This window comes from Rhamphochromis longiceps, linkage group LG20, assembly GCF_057381845.1.
Source record: "Rhamphochromis longiceps isolate RC_006_pf linkage group LG20, R_longiceps_female_GT1.1, whole genome shotgun sequence".
Lineage (NCBI taxonomy): Eukaryota > Metazoa > Chordata > Actinopteri > Cichliformes > Cichlidae > Rhamphochromis > Rhamphochromis longiceps.
In genome coordinates, this window is record NC_140576.1 from 36,812,491 (window position 1) to 36,832,613 (window position 20,123).

The following is a 20,123-nucleotide window of genomic DNA, read 5'->3' on the forward strand; positions in this document are numbered from 1 at the left end:
AACAGGAGTTTCTAGGAGGTCTTAAAAATTTGCCAAATGCATCCTCAGAAGAACAGCTGTTCGTTTAAGAAACCCTAAATGAGCAGCATGGTGGCGCTGTGGTTAGCATTGCTGGCTCACAGTGAAAAAGCCCTGCGTCAGCTGGGATTGGCTCCAGAGTCAGTAGCTTGTAGAGCCTCCTTTAGCACTAATAAGTAATGGTTTTATGTCTTTGACATCATTCTAGAGGAATTTTGCCACATTTATCGCTTCGGCTCATTGAGGTTTGAGAGCGTTTGTTCATGCACAGCTCTCTGAAGGTTCCCAAACAGCATCTCAGCCAAGCTGAGGTCTGGACTTGTTCCACTGCAGCACTTTGATTCTTTTTCTCCATTCTGCTGTGGATTTGCTGCTGAGCTTGGATCACTGTCCTGCTGCATGACCCAAGCTTTAGATGTTGGACACATGTCCTCACATTTAACTCTAGAATACTTTGACTCAGTAAGTGAAAGGTGCCCCAACTGTCACCCATCCACGCCGTGCTGATAGTTAGTGTGAGGTGTTTGTGCTCCAGACTTGGTGCTGTGAATCATGGACGGACATCTCCACTTTGGTCTTGTCTGCTAGAAGGACGCAGTTCCAGAGGTCTCTGGGTTTATGTGATGCAACTCCGCAAACCAAGCTGTGCTGACATATTCAGGCTTTTGTCCTGGCAAACCCTCCACAGGAGCCATGAAGCCTTCAGTGTTTTTCCCTTATTAATAATCTTTCTCACTGTAGAATGATCGACTTCAAGTTGCTTGGGGTGGACTTATGACACTTCCCAGAGTGCTGGGCAGCAACATTTGCTTCTTTAAGATCATTGCTGATGTCTTTCTTCCAACATGTCACCATTTTCATTTTCTGGCAAACTTACAGCGATCAAATTTCCCACACAGCAAGCAGTGAGAGGCGAGAGGAGACATGTTGCTGAGACGTTCCTGAAAAGGAAACGCTGACTGAAATGTTCATGCTCAAGCCTGTTAGAGGGAAACACGAGTACAACAAGACACCTGGACAGGTGCACGCACTTTTACTCAGCTTTCAATGAGCGGTTAAACAAAACTTCCTTTCAGTCTGCAGATCTTTAAGTCTGCTGCCAGTGACAACCAGTGGTGTCCAAAGACTTCGCTAATGGACGGGCGCTAATTAGACCTCTGAGGTGTCCTTACTCTAAACCCTCTAATCTTCTTGTCCTTTCCTCTTCACCCCTCGTCTGTCACCCTCATCATTCACAGCCTATCACAGTCTTCCATTGCAGCGACACCTGCCGCTCTCTCACTCCGTGATGTCATCTCTAATTAATTCATTACGAGCTGGAAAAAAACAAAAACAGATTGAGCACAAAGCGACACGGTCGATCAAAACGAGAGGACAGCGGCATCACATACGCTGCTCTTCCTCTACTATTTCCACCTCTCTCACTTTCTCTTCATCCCCCTCTCCATCCCTTCGGGCGGTTCATCCATCCTGCCCACTCAGAGACAGAAATAGACTGATGGAGAGCAGGAGCGCTCTGCTGGGAGATGACCACCGGACGCACACACTCACTTTACTGTATGCACACATATATTAAGACAAAACATGTAATGTATGCTCCTGCAGACCCTGCTGCAGATTTCTTCCACCTGATTCACGGCTGACAGCAGGTCTGACGGGATTCGACTCCTTTAATATTTACGTGCTTCTCACAGCCTCTGGTTTACTGCAGCTTCCAGCCTTGATGACGGCAGGATTTACATCCTGGCGGTTGTAGTGGCGTGCGTTTGTTTGTGCCTAATTAACTGAGCGTATATTATAGAACGTCAGTGAGTCATTTAACACACATGCCTTCGGTTTGCCTGCATTGAGCCAGGGGGGCCTGCATAGCAGCAGATATGATGGTGGACCTCAGCTGTGGAGGGATTTTTTAGTGGGTATGAATGAAGCAGAAACGTGTGGTTTTCATGTTAAATAACAAAAATGTAACTAAATGTAACTGTTAGCGAGTTTTCAGAATTGTTTGGGGCATTTTGAGCTTTTTTGGCAAACCGGAATGCCGGGAGAGAGCGAGGAGGAATGGCACACAGGAAGTGATCCGGGACCCTGCAGTGGCCTTCAGCATAAAGCTCACCCACTCAGCCTGGTGAGTTACAGCAGCAGGCTCTGGATACGATTTTAAATAAAGATTTAAAGAGTTACAGGTGGCTCTGTGGTGCAGAGAAAAGCAAAAAGCTTCCAGGTTTCTGGATTTTTCTGTACAGAGTGCATCTGTTCCCACTTTTATTCCCACAGTCCAAAGACGTGGTCAGTGTGGGTGTGTGGTTTTCTGACTCTTAACCCTTCTGTATGCTGCTGAATCATGGAGCGCCCACAGCAGGCACTTTAGAACAATGGAGCTCCACCAAAGATCCCGAAGATCAACTCAATCGATGGAGACGCCAACATCAGTGATCTGAAGGAAACCATGATTCCCACCTCAGGAATGCTGCACCAACTCTGAGAGACCGGCCACAATACCCGTGATGCCATACACTGAGCAGAGGAAGGACAGCATGTCCCCATTACAAGGATAAGATCAAGACTGTTGGAAGAAATCTGCATGACAATGGAGAAGTGAAGAAAGCTGCTCTGAAGGGAAGTGCAAGTTGTGTAGCAGAGACTTCAGCGCCTTGAGGCAACTGTTGTTGTGATTTGGTGCTATATAAATAAAAGTGAACTGAACGGTGCAACAGCATCACAAAGAGCAAGACAACTCATCCAGAAGGAAGGAAGGAAGGAAGGAAGGAAGGAAGGAAGGAAGGATGGAAGGACGGAAGGATTTTTTTTGTTCCTCTTCCCATCACTTGGCTATGATTTAGCTACTTAGCTGAAATGCAGTCCATGATTGGCCATCATGTGGCTGAAGACAGGACAGCTTAGAGTCAGGAACAGGTCTAGTTACAGTCATTACAGTCATTTTAGTCCTCAGCTGTAGGTGTGAGGCTGATCTGTCAGCCAATCGGCTTCCAGATCACTGCTGCAGAGAACATTTGAATTTTGCGAATAATTTCCTCGGAGGATTGGACTGACGTAATGGAAATTGAAAAAAAAAAAAAAAAGAAAGAAAGAAAGAAAAGGAGCCATTTATCATTTTCTGTAACACACACACACACACACACACACACACACACACACACACACACACACACACACACACACACACACACACACACACACACACACACACACACACACACACACGCCTGCACTCCTATACTTGTGAGGACACAGTTCCAGTCTAAATCTCTCACAGATCAATATCTTGCTCTTCTCTGTATTTGACTCTTTATTACTCTGAAACCATTCAGGCAATCTGCTGGCTGCTTTACACATAAACATGTTAAATAAAGGTTAAACACACAAAGATCGCACACTCAATCGGCTGCCCTGACATTTAAACAATTACAGACTGATTATTACATTTCATTTAATATGAGTTTCTGTCACAAACTGTTTGACTGTCTCAGCCGGCCGGGAGCCTGCTGCTCAGGTTTAAATGCTGAGGCTCTGAAGCTGAATTTGTGTCGTGTTTTGTTACAAAGCTTATTGGTGACACAAAGTAATGGAAATTCAACAAACGCAAAGGCTACAGAGACGTTTTCCCAGGAGCGTCATACAAACATTCATCTCACAGAGAAAAAGGTAACGACAACCACTTGGTAAACCTGCACAGGCAGCCTACGTTAGTGAGTGGCTCCATGATAACCAGATGATTCAAGTCAGCATCATCACATCATCACAATAAAAAGTTACAGCTACGTTCCACACAGAGGTTCTCAAGCTGTGGCCCGGAGGCCAGCAGCAGGCCTCAGCAGCACTTAAACACATTCATATATCCACAGACAGCCACGTGCTCCTTTCTTAAAGCTCTTTTAGTCAAAACTCCGTTTCTTGGTCTCGCCTTGATCCAGCATGCAAACGGCCTGCTGATCTGATTTAATGAATGTTTAAAAAGATAAATGTAAACAGGCACAAATATGACAATTACTAACATTAAACATCAAAATTCTCCGTTCTCTCTTGGCTCTTGATGGAGGCGGTCGCACTTTCTCCCTCTCCCTTATCTTTCCTGATTGGCTTCTCATGGCCTTTGTATAGTCTCGCGCATTCTCTAACCCTAAGAGAGTCTCCCAGACTTGTTCTCTAAAAACCTGAAGAAGAATTATGGATTTAATCAACTGGTCAAATGGAATTGACCCCCTGCTGGGCTCGGGAGAGCCTGATTGTCCTGTGGAGATGTTTGCTGTTGGATACTTGATGGTCCGTTGCGTCGTGTGTCTGGTGACACTCTCGATGGAGGACACTGAACGACATCTACCAATTCGGAACCACAATAACAGAGTTCTGATCGGACCCGGCTTATCGAAGAACAAGAAGCGGCTACAGCTGTTCAAAATCCCACAAGGCTGTTCGACATGATAGACGATGGGCAGGGCTGTGAGTACTCAGACTGTGTTTACTGAATGCAATCTGGATAAGATCTTGCAGAAGAACAACGGGAATTGAGAGACCTGTGACCAGTGCCTCTTTCCTCATGTTGTGCATTTTCCATTGTTATACCTCTCTGACCTGTCTTCCCCATGTGATGTTTGTGTAATGTATGTATGGTCGGAAGGGTAAGATGGCGCTGGCACGGCTGGCAGCCTTAACCCAATTTCCCTCGGGATGAATAAAGTATGATCAATCAATCAAAACCAATGAGCAATCTGCATTGTAAGACGCAGTGAGTTTTTTTCTCCTCTGATGTGCTGCTTCACAACGCTCCCTCCAATCCGAAGTTATTTCTGCTGTAGGCCGCCCGAAAAAGTGACAGACTCAATAAATCAAAAACAAGAGAGAATTTAATTCTGTCTCCTTTCCAGAGAAAAACAATCAGCGTGAGGCACCGATCACTTGGTAACTCCCGTACTGTGCAGGGATGAAGGCTGCAGTGAGAACGGGCCAATTAGACGTAGATTATCCATAAGTCCCACATCCGAACAGTAACAGTCCCACACACACAAGCGCACACACACACACACACACACACACACACACACACACACACACACACACACACACACACACACACACACACACACACACGGCAGTGATGCATCATGCTGACAACACTGTGAGTCTCCTCACTGCAGTGACCGCTGGGAGTGAACACTACAGCTGAGTTATGCTTGATAGATGAAGTGGCTACAACGCTGACAGATATGATCCCTGAAGTTCCTCTGACCCGCTTCCACTCAAAGACTTTTATTATTTTAAGAGCATTTCTACTTTATTACTTCATTTGACTGGACACGGGAGAGACCGCGGAGCAGCAAAGATCCTCAGACGGATCTTTGAACCAATGATGTTCCACTTACACAATCAGTGTCGTTACCTCAGACAGAGACAATCGTCACATGTTTGTAACGTATACGTTGCATAGAAATTTTTGGAAGATGGAAATATTTTGTGTAGCTTATTTCACATGTAGACAGAGTGCAGATGCCAAACACCAGGGGGCGCTGCTGGGTGAGGTTAATCAATCAGATCATGGATTGTTTGGATATCACTGCTGCTATTTAAAAAAGAAAAAGAAAAGAAAGGAAAACATGACACGCTTTACAGGCCGCCCACAAATCAATCAACCAGTCACTTAATCAATAAACCAGTAAATTAATCATTCTGCTGTTTGTAATGCAGAGAAAAAATCCGTCGACGTGACAACTCTCGAGTTTTCTCTCTGCCTCTGTCTGTGTCCTCTCAGTGTGTGAAAACACACACACACACACACACACACACACACACACACACACACACACACACACACACACACACACACACACACACAGGGAGGAATGTGGAGGAGTACAGGTCATCTGGAGCTGAACCAGAAATCAGCTGCAGGGAAACAAACGAGGCTGCAGAGTTCACGCTGAAGCACCAACTCCTTCACTCTGCAGCGTCTCCATGATCCACTCTGTGCTTTTTACACAGCAGATTTAACAGAAACATGAAACACTTACCTCTGCCTCCCAAATCGCACGATTCAAGTCATTTTATTGTCAGAGTTCTAACATCGTACTTCTCGTATGCAGCTGGTCTTGAAAACATCTGCAGCACTGATATTTCTGATATTTCTGCCCGTGCTTGTTCGCCAGCTGGCAGAATTTCATTGCACTAAATGTTGAAAGTTCAGCCACGCTCCACGAGAGAGACGTGATTTGTTCTTGATGCAGCTCCAACGGTGTGTTTATGTAACTGCCATTTCATTTCTCTTCATTTGTTTAAGCAGGCGTCTTATTTACAGCCTCGAACATCTGTTTGTTTTTGCACTGAGCGATCCACGTGTCCTTATCCACGTCCACGCTTTCATGGCAGGTGCAGTAGAAGAACACATTTCATGGAGAAACATGGCCATCAGAGAGTTTTTGTGTATGTGGTGACTGCGCCGCTGTCAGCTTGTGAAATGATGATGTAATGGCCGCGTCTCCTGTTTCTGTGCAGCACATCTTTAAAGTCAGAGGGATCATCACCATGTCGATGCACCAAATTCACCAGTGCCTGGCTGAGAGCGCTCGTAGCCCTGATCTCTGACTTCGAAGCAACCAAAGACAACAACGATCAAAGGTTGACTGCAGTCAGTTGCATTCATCTTGGGCGTGCTGTGGTCTTCAACCGCTGTTTCCTGCACTGTGACTGTAACATGTGACTGTGGCGGTCTTTAGGTCGTGTCTTGGTCTGATTAACCTGATTTGGACTACCAGCTTCCTAGTGTAGATCAGTATGTGTTTTTGAGTCACACCCATGCATGCTTTACTGCTTCTACTTTGCACTTGTGTGTAATTCCCCCCCAGTGTGAGGTGTGCACACAATCTGACCGTGTCCGTGAGTTGTCATTGTTTGGGAACAGCCCCGTCATTAATCAGGAACGTGAGAGTGCGAGGCTGCAACGCTCAGTCTCACCTCCTCATCTGCATCACTGCGAGTCTACGTTTCATTTTTTGGATTCCCGTGTGGAGTTTTTCTAACCTTTGTTTCCTTCATACTCTATTTTTCGGTTTAAGAGAGCTCGGTAAAACAGCTCTGCGATCTTGATATCCTGGGATAACAGGCTGTTCCTTGTGATTACAACTTCCCATCTTGTTTTCACAGGGTTAAAAATAGCAGTTTGGTGAAGCTGCTATTCATCTGTTATTACCCCACGATGACAGCGTCGTGGTTTTAAAGAGATTTCATATGACACGACAGACTGAGATCAGATGTTACAGTAAGAAATCGCGAACCATCGAGTCCCAAGAAAATCGTTTGGGGGAAGTTAAATGAATAAAAGCAGAGTTTTTATTTATTTCAGTAATAAGTGTAATCATTGTTTCTGCAAGCATGAGTGCCACAAATCTACAAGATAATTGTGATCCATTGCAGCTGTTTGCATCTGTCTGCAGCCGTGCTCCTCGTTACCAGCAAACAGACGGCGTGGCCAAATTAGCGAAGAGCAAAAATAGCTTTACCTGTCAGGTGTGTGTGGCGTTTCCTGCTGTGTTCAGTCCTGCAGAGACAAACAGAGACAGAAGAAGCTGTTAACGAGGAGCTCTGACTGACATTTACACTGACGTCAGGCGAGTACAGGCGCAGGCACCTTAATGAACTGCTAAATCAGTAGCCTGTCACAGCTCATCGGCCACATTTAAACCACATACAGTGGTGAAAACACTGGCTGCAGCCATAGACAGTATAACTATTGATGTAGGCACTGATGAAGTTCTGTTATGGAGCTGGAAGTGAGGCGTAAAAGTGGACACAGCGCACACTCGTTGGGTTAACTTCTCAGAGGTGGAAGCTCCACGCGTCTTTTACAATGCAACGATGTCAATAAGGCTGCCTGATTAAAAACAGAAATCATAATTACAATGATTTTGGTTCCTGGAAATAATATTCACTAAGATAAGTTAAGGCATTTCCTGGTTGAGCTACGAGCCTAGGCTCACCTATGGCCATGAAATGTGACTATTGTGTTCCCTTAGTGGTGAGGGGCTCAGAGTAGACACCTCCAAACTGAAAGGAGCCGCCATGGTTCAAAGACCTGACTAGGATGCCTCGTTGGTGAGTCCCAGACGAGATGTTTGTGGGACGTCCTGCCAGGAGGAGACCCTGGGAAACCAGCTGGCTTTTGGGTTTATACTCAGTTGTGAACGCAGACAGCTGGGGAACCGATGTCAGCGCGCTCATTCCTGTTAAACCTCTTTGAATCTTTGAAGTCGGCTGACTGGGCGGATTTTTTGCAGAAATAGTTCTTGCGTCATCCACATTTGGTGTTCGTTTCTATTTTCTAAAGGTTTTCCTGATACGAATCCGTTTTAGACTGTCATTCTAACGGTATCTAAGATTTCCCTCAATGTGTTGTTGGGAGTGAAGAAGAACAACACAAAACTGTTTCTCTTATGCCGAGGTCAGCAACCGATGTTAAGTTATAAACCTAACCGTACGGAGACAGCACGGCAGCGGTGGGTACATGATCGACAAACGTGGCGTGTAACATCTAATCCCGCCTCCTCTGCAGCCCACAGAGATGCAGAACATGCTCGTGTGCATGAGTCACTTTCTTCCAAAGCAACCCAAACCCTGATTTCCTAAACCTAACCAACTAGTTTTTAGTTCTTAAACTCAAAAGGTGAGTTAAAGTGAAATTAAGAAAGGAGTTCAAGACAGAAAAGAAAAAATAAAGGGGTCCCAGTGGGGCACGTCGCATGTAATAAAGCGTAGAGGGAGAATTTATAAGAGGCGCGTATCACGCACCAGGGTTAGATTGCACCGGACCAGCACGAGGCCTCAGAATAAACTAATACTGTTACTGTGGGCTGCACACCGACCGAAGGGCCCCGTATCCTTCCACTGCTTCTCTCTGATATTTGTTTGTTTTCATTTGAAATATATTTAAAGTTCAAGAAAACTCTTCTATAAACGTTAATTGAATCCATGGCAAGTGTTACGCTAATTAAAATTATGTTAAACAAGCCAAATTGTAATTACTGGCCAAAATAACTGGGATTATCCCCCCCGTCATAATAAGGCCGTCCTGGTAACAGACAGCACTTTCAGTTTTAAAACTTCCAGCAGACGACCTCTGTGACCCCAGCTTAGCTCCATAATAAAACCACCGCCATACAAAATACAGTACAGCGCGTACACACACACACACACAGACACACACACCGCAGTCAGCGATTCCGCTCACGTCCACCTCAAATCCCCCGAGTGAGAAGGAGCGAGGAGACGATGAAGAGGAGGAGGAGGAGGTGGTAACTGAAGGCACATTTACCATCTGTAATCAAAAGAACTCCGTGTTGGACTGTCGCCTCCCCCCTCCTACTATTCTCTCCCTCCTCTCTTTTTCTCTCTCTTCAATTTCCTCCCTTCTGTTGCAAAGCATGAGCAGCATACTGATGGTGGGATTACACACACACACACACACACACACACACACAATCTAGTGAGAGAAGTAATGACTTTCTGCCTTCTCTTTCAATTCGCTCCGAGCTGCCAACTCCCACTGGGTCACCGTGTGTGTGTGTGTGTGTGTGTGTGTGTGTGTGTGTGAGAGAGAGAGAGGGAAACAGAAAGAGCAAAAGACACGAGGGAGGTGATACAACATCTCCAATTAGCTGGGCTGGTGGTCTGTTTGGGGGGTTTGGTGTGTGTGGCTGAGTCCAGAGAGCAGGTTCAGGTCCTGAACCTGCTCTCTGGACTTTCTGATCTACCTGATTCCACTTAAAGACCTCAGTCTGTCTGCAAAAATGTATTTTCTTTCGCCCTCTGCAGAAGGCGTCCTGCAAACAGCCGCGGCAGGTCTGCAGACGGAGCTCGCTGGGCATTTTATCGTAACCAAATCCAGACGTGTACCTGCTTATCATAACTGAATTTGATTATCAAACCACACATCAAAGTGCAGTCAGGAGTTGGCTACTTTAAAAAAACTGAAAAAACAGAACCTGACCACACTTTTTAGTTTTGCATTAAAAGCTGATTCAGTGAGATTTCTAACAGAGCACTTTCAGTTACTGTGGTTGGGAAAAGTGGTAGAAACGGTTAAACGCTCACGTTTAAAGTAACTGAATTTTAACAAGGTTTGGAACGAGCCAAAAACTACGAGACACACGAAAAGATGGACGTGTGCGTATGTGGAGTCAAATACTTTCAATGGTCCATCTGAGAAAAAGCGTGTGCACTGAGAATTTGAGTATCCAGTGATGAAGGCCTGAAGAACACAACAGTGAACTGGAAACAGTGAAAGGTAACACAAGTGTTCACTGTAACTTCACGGCCACTAACCATGGATACCAGAGCAGTGATCAGCCACCTCTCCAGTGAGTTCCACATCCCACAGATGGAGCAGCACATAGTTTCCAACCTGCTGTAAAGCAGGCCTTTACAGTGTAGTTACTCCACCCAGGGTGAGAAACTCTCTGGAACAATAAATATCTGATAGAACAGAACAGGAAGGGCCAGGGCTGGTTGGCAGAAACAAAACAAAATAAGAATGATGGTCACGATAGTAAATCGATCAATGATGTCATCATTCTCTTGGGTGGATAAAAAATAAAACTAAACTAAAAAAAGTTTGAGAGTTTACGATTCGCGGGCGGACGCTCCGTGTGGGTGAAACACTGCTCCATCCATGATTTAAAACTTCCAATCATCACGTTAATCACAAACTCTGCGATTTTAATTGAGATCAAAGCGCTGTGACCAGACAAGCACGACACTGACACTAATTAAAACTATGATAACTCTGGTAATTAACTTTAGGACAAACTGCTGTAGCTTTCATTAACCCTGAACTGTCTCAGGGTTTCTTTGCTGCACAGTTTTCCTGTGAAGTTTAAAGACATGGTGCTGTAGTCATTTGTTGCTGCACAGTCACAGTATGTACTGGCCTCGTGCTCGCCAAAGGCCCACATCCACTGCCCACACTGGTTTCAGCATGTTCTAACAACCGTAATGTCTCACATTAACAACCAGCTTTATGATGCTGGATCTTTAATGCCAAATATCTTCGGCAAAGGCTCGGATGCATGCTGCTCCATTTTTCTGTCAGATTTTAAAAAGTTGAAATAAAGTCCAAGCACTGAAACTGACTGATCTTCTTTCTTTCAGCGTGCACAGCATCTTTTATCCAGTCATGCAGAAAATACACGAGTTATATCGAACATTTCTTGAACTTTCAGAACTGCGGTTATTCCCAGCAACATGAAGCAGGAAGTGCTTTTTTCTCTGAGCTAAATTAGCTGCAGGATGGATACTCGTGAAGTGTAGATGTGGGCTGGATGGCACACAAAGCAGAGAATCTGTAACAGAGGAGGTTTTGTTGTTGCTGATTCTTAAATCCATTTGCTCAGCTGAGCTGACGGGCTCGGTCCTGCACTGTAACATGAAACAGCTGTTTCTTGAAACAATTGACCAAATGAGCATTGCCATAGCGACTAACAATTAGCCAATCAGTCCAACAGGGAGAGTCAAAGCTGTTGTCAAGCACTGTTAAATTCTGCACCTCAACGGTGAGATTTTAAAAGGCTTGTTTGTTTTCAGGCATCCCTCAAGAACACGGAGAAACAAGCTGAACTGAGATGAGGCTTGAGACACGCGACCGCCCGAGTTCGAGCACTTATCTGCAAATACTTGCTAACTGACCACCGAGAATGGTTAGCTTTGGTATAAAAGCTTTGCTACTTTTTTTTAAAAATTGCACAGCTTTTACTTTGAAGGTTAATGGTTTGTTTCATAACTGCTTAGCGGGTAGTTTATGAAATATTTTAAAATTCCCCAATGCCGAGTCCAGTGGGGGTCAGTTTAGGGCTATTCAGCAACCTTGCATTACTGACAGCACAGTTCAGTTCTACGCCTCCATAGAGGAACACACTAAAAGTCTTGTTGTGGATTTTGGTTGGTAGACGGCAGAAACTGTACAAATGTAACTGGCTGGAGAATGCACTGCAGCTCTTTGATGCTTTGATTTTTTTCTGTTTTACATTGAAGTAAGATGACCTTTCCTGTTTCTTTACTGCAGAGTTCACTACGGATGTCAAATGCCCATTTAATATCACTTAACTTGATTCTTTCTGACGGCACTATGTTTTTAAAAACTGAAGGACGTGCATGTGTATAAATGAAAAGTATCTGTAGAGAAAAGCAAGTGGCAAATGAATTTAAAGGAAAACTGAAGAAACGCTGAGCAGCAGCAGCACTCTGAGGGAGCAGAGTGATCGACATCTGAGAGAATCTCCAGTTTCCAGATTCTTCGTCTGTTTCGTATCGACGAGTGCTGCTCTGACGCCTCCACATACACAGGGAGGCGCCACCAGGTCAGAAAGGAGAGGAGGAGCTTTTTTAGGAGGTGATGGGTCCGAGATTTTGTGCACGAGTGTGTAAAAGAATCCCCCAATTCTCATTTCATGCTTCAGTGAAAAGCTTTTCAGCCATCGTTGTTTCTCATCCTCACCTTCTTTCCTCTTCATCACCCTCCTTCTTTTCTGTCCTTTCTCTCCCCCTTTGCTTCCTTTTTCCTTACCTCTTCCATCCTTTAATCTTTTTCCTTCTATCCTTGTTTCGTCTTCTTTCTCCTTTGTTCCTCTACTCTCTAAACATTAATGATATTGGCCCTTCTTCCTCTCCTGCAGCTACTTCTGGGACAGTTTAGAAATAAATCCATCACCTGTGTCGGTGCCATAAAACCACTAAAAGAAGAAAAGAAAAAAACCTGTATTTGGGATAAAAAATGTTTTGCTACAATAAAGTGTGAAAAGTGAAGCTTATGTGGAAAACTTTACACTAACATGCTTTTTAATGCTGTAAACTTATAACTAGAGCAGGGCGATATGGCCAAAAATATTTATCACGATATATATTTGAAAATTTGCGATAACGATATAACCGACGATATAATTGATGCGAGACAAAATACAACTCCACAACATTACTAGCGCAAAAAGACAACCTTCCATTTATTTTCACTTAAACAAGAAGCTGGTTTTTATGTACATTAAAGCTTTATAAAAATGTAACAGTGCAAATGCAAATTCCTTGCTGAAAGTTTAACCAAAAGGCATTTCCAGTAGAAATGGGCTGGCATATCCTGAGCATAACCATGTATAATATCCACTGAAGTTAAAAAGAGGTGCTTTGCAACATTAAACTGCAGTGTGCAGTACGTATTTTTCGGACCATAAGGTGCACGGGATTATAAGGCACATTAAGCGAAACAAAGCAGTCAGATAAATCAAACTTTATTAAACTCATTCTTCTTGCTTCCTCCACTTCTGTACCATTGATTCATTAATGTTGAATTCTCTGGCAGCTGCTCTATTCCCATGTTGTTGCAGTATATTAATGACTAACCTCGTATTGTGGATGGATTATCTCAGTTGTTCTCCTGACTGAAGTTTGGTCCGTTTACAGCATCCTGCCATGCGATTGCATTTGTCTCTAACCATGAAGAACCTTCACGTTAACTTTTATAAGTGGAAAAGTGTTAGTGTTCGTCCTCCAGCTTCACTGTTTATGTTATGCTAACATAGCTGTGTCGCTAACGATCACGTAGCACATCATTATATACCAGCTAGCCCAACTTCAGTAACCCTACAAACGTCACTGCTGTTTAGTTTTCTGTCTTCATTTATGTTGGAAGTGATAGCAGAGCTGTACGTTTGATTTTTTTCAGAGATCCTATGAAAAGAAAAAAAAAAAAAAACATGTCTGAGGCCAAACTAACCTTCAAAATGTGGAGTGAAAAGCCAAACTGCAAAGTAACCTTTTATATTTTTCTGTTTTTTTCTGGATTTTTTAGTTGATATTCTGTTTCTCTGCATTAAAATAAAACTACAATAAAAATTACAGACTGTTCGTTTCTTTGTAAGTGAGCAATTACACACTTCACTTGGCCTTCCAACATGAGGAGCAGATATGTTATAGAAAAATGTGTTTGTTTATAATCTAACAGAAGTAAACTGAGATCAGATTCAAATGTTCCCCAGGTACATAACAACCACACAGAGTTTCTTCATACCTATCTGACAGCAACATCTGGGTAACAAACCACTAAAACAACCCTGCAACAGCTGCTCGCTCACTGACAGAGTCCAGTCACAGACAGCTTTGCGTGCTGCGTGAGAGCACGATCACGTGCTAATGGGGGAGCAGTCACTGGACAAAAAGATGTTACACGTATAATGAGGAGCTTTTGGGGAAAAATAGCCATATCTAGAAAAAAAAAAAAGAGCTAAAAGCCAGAGAAAAAGATAACAGACATCCCAGGGCATCGAGAAATACTGTTATGTCAGATACTGCCGGCAGTGCCCTGAAGCAGCGGCAGTGATGATGATGATGATGGGCGATATATAACCATTGTGCACATTTGGAGGATGGAGGGGGGGCGGTGCACTAAGATGGTCAGAGAGAAGATGTGGATCATTTGGGAGCTTTGACCTTCGTTTTGTTTACACTCACTTATTGTTTTTACTTCATTTTTAAGATCATGAAACAAAAACTACTTGGTTCATATTTAGGAAACATCATGCTGAGAAATGACACTTCACTGTGTGATAACAGTGTTCTTTATGAGGTGAGGCAGGTGTGAGACGTGTTTATATATTACACATTATCCGTTACTCTTCTGGAGTACATTACTTAATTACTACTTGTTACCTGTTGAAGTTCAGGGTCCGACTGCTGGGCTGCACTCTGGGTTCTTGGCTAGCTCACCGTTAGCATGCTCGCTGTGTTAGCAGTCTAACGCAGTTGTTGCTGTCTTGGATACAGTTTGCTTTTTATAATCATGCTCTTGTCTTTTTGTGCAGTAAAAATAAGATAACTGAAGAACCTTTGTAATGGATGTAACAGCATAATTGTTACTGTAATGTAAATACTGAAAAATGTAATGTATTTACAGTAACGCTGTAACACTGTTGCCAAACAGTGGTGGTGTAACGCGTTAACATGGTGACCTCTGCACGATCGTAAGGGAAACACAGACACAGCAAGTTTCTGAAGTTTCTAATGATTCATAGACAATTCAGCTTTTTGGGAAAGTTGCGAGGAGCTCATGCTTTTTGCTGGTAAACCCAGCACGGCATTTAGAGACGTGTTTGAAATGTTATCGAGGATTTGCTAAAATGTTGTCCCTACAGACGAACCCCTGGACATGAGATATCAGAGAAACTATACAGCAGGTGTCAAACTGTTGTCTGTCCTTTAAAAGTCTTTGTCTTTGTCTCCTCGGCTCTTACTGGAACAGTGGCGCGGCTGCCCCTCTGTTGGTCTTCCATGGTCTCTTGTGTTCTGGGGGCCTCTGGATGTCTGGAGTTTTGATCTCCTCCATACCCGCTTCACACCCTGGAGGACGGGGCTGTGGCCCCCCCCCACACTCCCTAGCAGATCATTACATGGAGAAACCTTTGGAATGCAAGCATGCTGATCCACACAGGTATGCACACATGGGTATTCACAGACGCGGACTAAAGCTTTCTTGGCTGCTGCCTCAAAGCACACTGTGCGCTGTCTATCTTGCGTGCTGCACAATATCGTTTATTATTTAGTAAATATTGATATCTATGACGAGCTAGTTTATTGTGATGGTGCTTTGTTTTCTCTATTATTATGTTGCTCTTTGTTGTTTGCTGTCTCCTCTGTTTGTTTTTGTTTGTTTGTTTTTTTTTTTGTTTTTTTTTTTCTCCATACAGGTGACCCAGGAGTTTTTTTTTTTTTCTCTCTCTTCCCCCCCCTTCTCACCGTCTCTTCTCCCCTTTGGTTTTCTTTCTTTCTCTCCCCCTCTCTCTCTCATTCATTCCCCCTGTCCTATTTATTAAAAAAAAAAAAAAAAAAAAAATGACAAAGGATGAACTGAAGCTCTGCCATCACGTAATGTCGCATACTGCTGTTTCTGATGTCATTTAAAAAAAAAATAAAAAAAATAAAATGTTGTCCCTACAGACGAACCCCTGGACATGAGATATCAGAGAAACTATACAGCAGGTGTCAAACTGTTGTCTGTCCTTTAAAAGTCTTTGTCAAAACAAATGTTGGAAAATGTGGGTCGATCCGGTAGCTGATCCCGGGATAGCTGTAGGACATGAACTCTACAAGTATTCAGTCATCAGGTGTGTCCCCGCTGTAGAAGATGAAGCAGTGAAAGCAAGCAGAGTATTTTGGGATGGTGTCGGTGTCCGTGACCGTGGTAACAGTCGCTTCGACCACCAACAGGTTTCCCGCGGGGGACAAGAAAATCATCTGTGACCTTCATGTGAAACTCACTTCACTTCCTCCTGCTGTCTGTCTTCACCCTGTTCTGTCAGTCTGAATCACTCTGCTCCATTTCTGCACAGCGTGTCACTGCTAATGGAGCCCCACGGACACACACACACACACACACACACACACACACACACACACACACACACACACACACACACACAGTGACCTAATCAGTACCTCTCCTGGAGACGGTGCTGGAGAGTTTAATTCTCTATCCAGCTCTTTGTGTGCGCCTCCATCCGATGGGCCATCATGAGATCATGTCTGACTGCTGCTGTTTTATTCAGCACTTCCACTTCAGACGTACCCAACATGCTCGGCGACGCCAGCGGCACTAAAACGCGTGGATGTTATCTTGAAGATTTTAAGCTTTTAAGAAGACACCTCTAACTTCTCCCACCACCGTGCACAGACCACATCAGAGACGCACGGGTTATAACTCTCCTTGATGACTGATTTCTAAAGTCGGATTTTATGACATTTTCTTTTACTTTCTTGTCCCTGTGAAGGATTTTATAGCTAAAAAGTGCGAAATCAGATACAGATTTGTTCTTTTTAAATAAGCTCACCTCACATCATGCTGTTTGCTGCTTATCCTCAGTTAATACACTCACAGTTAAATTTTACACACAAGGTAAATAACTGAGGGTAAGAAGATGCTTTTCTTCTATCCACAAGACAACAGCTTGTTCACACATCTTGTGCAAACAAGCCACAGTCTTGCTCAAACTGAATAAAAACTATAAAATATGAATACAGTTTCATTATAATTACCTCGTTGGCCTTCTGTACTGATCAAACTACTGAATATAAGGGACTCCATCTGTAGTATTGGGTCCATTTGTCCAACTTTTAACCCTGTGAGGTCCAAGTCATCGCTGGTGATGACCTCAACCCTGTCGCTAACGCTACCACAATATACAGGTTTCTTTTCCCCTCAGCTGTCCTCAACCATCTGGGAAGAAACCAAAATAAAATAGTTGCTCTAACCAACACGCAGAAAGAACTAGAATCATTTTATCCTAAATGACTTTTTTGGATGGGGTTTGGAGCTAGCCTTGGGATCTTCACCCACAGAAATGTAGAACTCACTGATTTCATCAAACTGGAGCGGACTTTGTAAAGCAGAAAATAAACAGTGTGTGTACAGATTATTGTTCAAAGCCATCAGCCTGACAATGAAAATATCATTTTTATGAGCTCCTTCAGTATCTGCTTCTAGAAGCTTAATCCTGATGACTGCTGACTACACTAAATACCAGCCGTTATCCCCAGAGGCTAAGTCAGCAGACCAGACGATGGGTTCCCACACCGGCTCATATCAGTAGAGTTTGAGAGCATGAAGTAAAAAGCAATCATTTTTATTGATTGCTCAGGACAGAATTAGCAGATTTTCACAGGAAAAGCAAAGACAGGTTCAGACTGGGCCCAGAAACCTCTGGCAGTAAATGTGGATTTAGTGTTACCATTTAAACAGCAGACTCCTCCTCTCCTCGTCGTCTTTGTCTCTGATTTATCACAGCAGTTGTGGATGTTCCACAGTCAAATGACTTCTTACAGCCTGCAGTTAGTTTGGCTCCACTGCTGCTGCAGAGAGCATCGCGCTTTAAAACTGCTGCTCTATGAAGAATTTACATTCATTAAAAACTAAAACCTCCCCTCCTGCCTCCCTCCATCGCTCTCACCGAGCGTCTCTGAAGGTCAGCCGCTCCAAAGCAGCGGTCTATAACGATTACCAATTTCATCAATTCTGCTACAGTGAGGGGGAGGGCGAGGAGGGGTTTTAAATATAACAGTGCGAGGAGGGCGAACACCAATCAGAGCTGTTCCAGCTGTATTTTTTATACATCCTAAGTGACCTTCTGTCTAAATGAAACAAAGTGAAAAGGACAATTAAAGTGGAGGAGATTTATGAGGAGATTTATGAGACGCTGATGAAAAGTCACACGGCAAACAGAACCGCCGAGAAAACACTGCGGCGTGCCGGGGCTCAGAAGGGAACGACTGGGAATGCTGTCGGCGCTCCCTGGAGGCCGCAGGTGTCATTGCAGTCACAGTGAGAAGGTGACGAACGGAAAAAGAACATCCCAAAGATTGATGTCTTCTTACAGCCTAAAACAAGAGGAAGGCTAAATGTTCTTGGGAGAAGGTTGAGTTTCTGCAAACATCGTCCACAGAAATGATATCAGAAAACTATCAGAGATCAGGGGTCAACAGAAGTAATGGTTTTTCCCATTCAGACTCAGGAATATGAATCCGGTCTCCATTAATCCTGACTGGGACTTTGCATGACCAGATGCCGAACAGCAGAAACACCTGCAGATTTAAAGGACCCTGAAGGCCACAGGGCTGAGGTCATTACATGCATTACATTTTACTACATTAACTACTCCCCATATGAAGTAGTTGTTGTTGTTGTTACATGGCTGACAGAGGTGATGGCTTGTGACACCAGCTATCAGCTTTCAGTCTTGAGATCCTTCCCCGTGCACCTTACCTCAGGTGACCCCTATTGGTCACACTGGGTGGTCGGGCAAGCTCTCACCAGTGGTTTCATTCAGCTCTCTCTAGGTTACCATGACCTGGATGAGTGAGAACCTACCCACATAAAGTAACTGTTCTGTTGTGTTACAGCACAGCGTGGCGTGAGATGCAGTGTGCCTGTTTCCTGTTAGGATCTGCTCCGGCTGCTTGGATTGGGCATTGCTTGCTGCTAGCTTGGTGTTAGCATGCAGTCTTGGCGGGAGCTTTTAAAGAGTCAATGTCGCGTTGTCCAGTTGTGGACGGTTGTTTCTGACCTGCAGTTTGAACTTTACGTCGTGCTTTTGTTTTTCGTGCAGTAAAGTTTGCATTCACATCACCACTGCTCAAACTGCTCAAACGTTGGATACCACTCTGTTATTTTCCTTCCCAAATTCTTTTACCACCCATCGTGCAGATAATTAAAGAATGTAACAACAGTAACTACATATTAGTTTGATAGATAACAGTAATGTGATTACTACATTTAATACAGTGTTATGATTATGTTACAGGAATAATAATAAAATGAAATGTTCAAAGGACACACTGACCGACCGAGTGTCGTTCACATCTGTGGTTACTGATGTCAGCAGCAGATTTTTTTAGTTTATTAAACACAACGGACACAATCATCCAGACTCAGAACGCTACGACATCTTTCCCTTTGCATGCAATATTTACACGCACCAGCTTCAGCGCCCTGCATCAGGTCCACACGGGATTTCCTGGATGTGAAATTTGAACCTCTTAGATAACAGACAGTTTGTTTTTCCATTCACATGCAGAGGAAATAACAAAATGCAAATACACCAACACGTGGGCTACTTGGCACCTTTTTTTTACTTTCCATGTTATGACGCAGATCAAATTCTGTATCACACGTGTGTGTGTGTGTGTGTGTGTTTGTTTGTGTGTGTGTGTGTGTGCGCGCTCTGCTGACGGGTGGTGCTGTTCATCCTGTCCTGAGTTTTCCCATTAGCTGAGCTGAGGGTGCCGTGTTTGAGTTTGAAGGGCATAACATGCAACAGTAACTGCAGCTAGAATTAAAAAAACTCTACCTTCAATCATTTGTGTTATATTTGAAAAACATGTTACGTTTTTATGGCTCTCATTCCACAATATGCTGTTTCACTCTTGATGATTTATATATATCAATGTGTGCATGATGACAGTTATGTAATCCTTCTATTATTTGCCCATGCAAATGTGATTTTGCATGCCACCTTCTGCATTATTCTATTTATAATGCTTCTGTATGTTTAATTTGAGGGTTTTTTGAATTA

The 20,123-nt window shown here is 43.7% G+C and overlaps 1 protein-coding gene across 4 annotated transcripts in view; it reads right to left on the reverse strand.

Annotated features, from left to right (window-relative positions):
* The window catches only part of sulf2b (sulfatase 2b), a 108,485-nt gene that overhangs the window by 79,718 nt on the left and 8,644 nt on the right, over positions 1-20,123 (reverse strand). For all 4 annotated transcript variants that reach the window (XM_085394674.1, XM_085394672.1, XM_085394673.1 and 1 more), the window contains exon 2: positions 7,527-7,564. The gene's annotated coding sequence lies outside the window, so the exon portion shown is untranslated. The remainder of the gene's footprint in view (positions 1-7,526; positions 7,565-20,123) is intronic.